The sequence below is a fragment of the Mus pahari genome, chromosome 16 (assembly GCF_900095145.1).
Source record: "Mus pahari chromosome 16, PAHARI_EIJ_v1.1, whole genome shotgun sequence".
In the NCBI taxonomy this organism is placed as follows: Eukaryota; Metazoa; Chordata; class Mammalia; order Rodentia; family Muridae; genus Mus; species Mus pahari.
In genome coordinates this window covers 2,715,785-2,718,757 of record NC_034605.1, presented here as the reverse complement: position 1 = coordinate 2,718,757, position 2,973 = coordinate 2,715,785, and positions in this window count along the sequence as shown.

Here is a 2,973-nt window from a genome sequence, read left to right as displayed (position 1 = left end):
ATGGAAGGAAAGGGTGTTAAGATCTACGTCAAATCTAAGGGCAAAACAAAACAAACCCAAACAGATAAAACCCCACAGCTTTTCTTTTCTGGTGGTGTCACAGACTGAACCGGGGGTCTGTGCAGCTGCCCCAGCTCTCTGCCACCCACAAGAGCGGCCCTACAGCATTCCTAAACCAGATTCTTCCAGACACTGAGCCTGAGCTAAAGATGCGTCAGCTACAGGGGACGATTTCCTCATACACTGACGGAATGGCACGTATGACCTCACCCATTACTGCTCTTCTTAGGCCCCTCCTAATGCAGACAGCAGGGTTCAGCACTAAGCCTAAGGCCACCATGTTCCCAGAAGCCTGTGGCTGAGACCTAACCAACCTGCCCAGCCCCCCTCCCTGTGAGAAACTCCCAGGGCCTCTGAGTAGATGATATTGCAGGCCTGTGCACACTGAGGTATCATAGGTGAGGATGGTCAGCTTCCAGGTAACAAAGGGCATGTTGAGAAAGAAAACCTCCACAGATCCCTGTCCACTAGACTCTGTGCTCCCACCATGCAGCTCTCCTCTCCTTGACTTTGAATGCTGAGGGTGGTTACTTTCAAGCCATCAATGTATCTCATTTCACTGGTGTGACCAACAGTGTCTCTCTTCTCTCTGAAGTAATCTGGAAGTACCCCCTCTGCACTTGTGGTTACTTCACTGCCAAGCAGTCAGGACTCAGCATTCCCCGTGTGGCTCTTCTCCCTCTTGTACTCTCTCCTAAGGACAGAGCTTGGCTCTTCACACAGCAGGGACTGTCAGGAGACATGGTTGGGTTGGGAGTTTCTGCCACAACTGAAATACAGAAATTGAATGTGAGCACCAAGGAAGAATAGATTAGTAGGACTTGCTAGGGGCAAGGCCACCAAGTACCTGGAAGAGGTGGGAGGGGAATGAAGGAGGTAGCATCTCTGTCCTGGGGTCACTGTATATAATAGAATGCCAGAGAGGGTCCTCCTACTTTTCAACTGAGGTCCAGAGTTAAAAGATTTCAAGTGTCTGAGCTATGGTTTGTATATGCTCGGCCCAAGGAGTGGCATTATTAGGAGGTGTGGCCTTGTTGGAGCAGGTATGTCACTGTGGGTGTGGGCTTTAAGACCCTCATCCTAGCTTCCCGGAAGCCCGTATTCTGCTAGCAGCCTTCAGATGAAGATGTAGAACTCTTAGCTCCTCCTGCACCTGGATGCTGCCATGCTCCTGCCTTGATGATACTGGACTGAACTGCTGAACCTGTAAGCTAGTCCCAGTTAACTGTTGTCCTTTGTAAGAGTTGTCTTGGTCACGGCGTCTCTTCACAGCAGTAAGACCCTAACTAAAACCGTCTGTCCCCATCTTCTCTGGACCATGGCTAAGAAAAGGCTTTGCTATCGTTTGTGCATGAAATGACCTGCGTGCTTCATGTGTTGAAAGACTAGAATGTCCAACCCAGAAGGCTGTTTGAGAAACTTTGAAACCCTTCAGATATGAGGGCTTGGTTGGTGGGATCTGAAGGTTGACTTTGAAACTTATACCCAGTTTCCAGTCCCTTGCTCATTCTCTGTTCCTGTCCAGCATGAGCAGCCTCCATCTCCACAAAAATCCCAACAATGTGGCATTCCGCGTTAGCATGGGCCCAGAGCCAACAGACAAGGACTTAGGGGTGATAGCGCTTTGAAACCAGGAGCTAAAATCTTTCTAACTGACTCAGGTGGTTTGGTCACAACAAGAAAGCTGAGAGCTGAGTCATGCAGGCAAAAACAGTGGTCACCTCCCATAGTTCAGATTTCCTCTCTTCATTGAGACATGTCTCTCAAGAGAGACACGACTAAGGGAGAAACGGTGGCCATTGTTGTCAGTATTGTGGGGAAAGCAGTGTTCACTTTGAAAGACTGACTGTCAGTTGAGAGAGAGAGAGAGAGAGAGAGAGAGAGAGAGAGAGAGAGAGAGAGAGACACAGAGACAGAGACAGAGACAGAGACACACATCCCTTTTGTGGGAGCCAAGAAAAAAGAGATCAGGCCACAGGGAAGTCGGGGCAGCCTTTGCGACTGGGCCACATTAGGACCTTCACTGGTTCAGCTAGTGTGACCGTCGGGAAGCAGGAGATTGAGCAGAGAAAATGGTGTTTGGCAAAAGTAGCTGAGAGTCTGGTGGGCTGTGGGGAGTAGAGCTAGTTCACAGCCAGCTTGGAGCTGAGAACCTCAAACCTTAGCATCTGCCAGGCTTGGCAGGTTCTCGGTGCCGCTGGCAGCCTCCACTGGAAATCTGTTTACCCCGAGAATGAAGCATCAGAGAAGCTTGGCGATGGAAGACAGCCATGAGTCTCAGTTTTAAACGCTGCAATTAGAGGGAGACACGGAGCTGATCCAGCAGAACCTGAGGCTGGTGAGGCGCTGGGGAATCTGAGGCAGACATTTGGGTCTAGGGTAAAACCCATTCAGTTTATACCGAATTTACTCCAGGGAAATGCCATCCGCAGTTAGAATTTTAGAGAGATGGTTGCTGGCTTAATATTGGGTTCTGAAACTAGAAATTTGATCTTTCTTTGCTCTTTTTTAAAACCTAGTTTCCTCTTTATTTAAGTAACATGTAGTTGATGTAAAGAAACTTTTTTCTTTTATTTTTTTCTTTATTAGATATTTTCTTTATTTACATTTCAAATGCTATCCCGAAAGTTCCCTATAACCTCCCTCCGCTCCTGCTCCCCTACCCACCCACTCCCACTTCTTGGCCCTGGCATTCCCCTATACTGGGGCATATAAAGTTTGCAAGATCAAAGGGCCTCTCTTCCCAATGGCCGATTAGGTCATCTTCTGCTATATATATGCAGCTACAGACATGAGCTACGGGGGTACTGAGTTCGTATTGTTGTTCCACCTACAGGGTTGCATCACCCTTCAGGTCCTTGGGTACTTTCTCTAGCTCCTCCATTGGGGGCACTGTGTTCCATCCAATAGCTG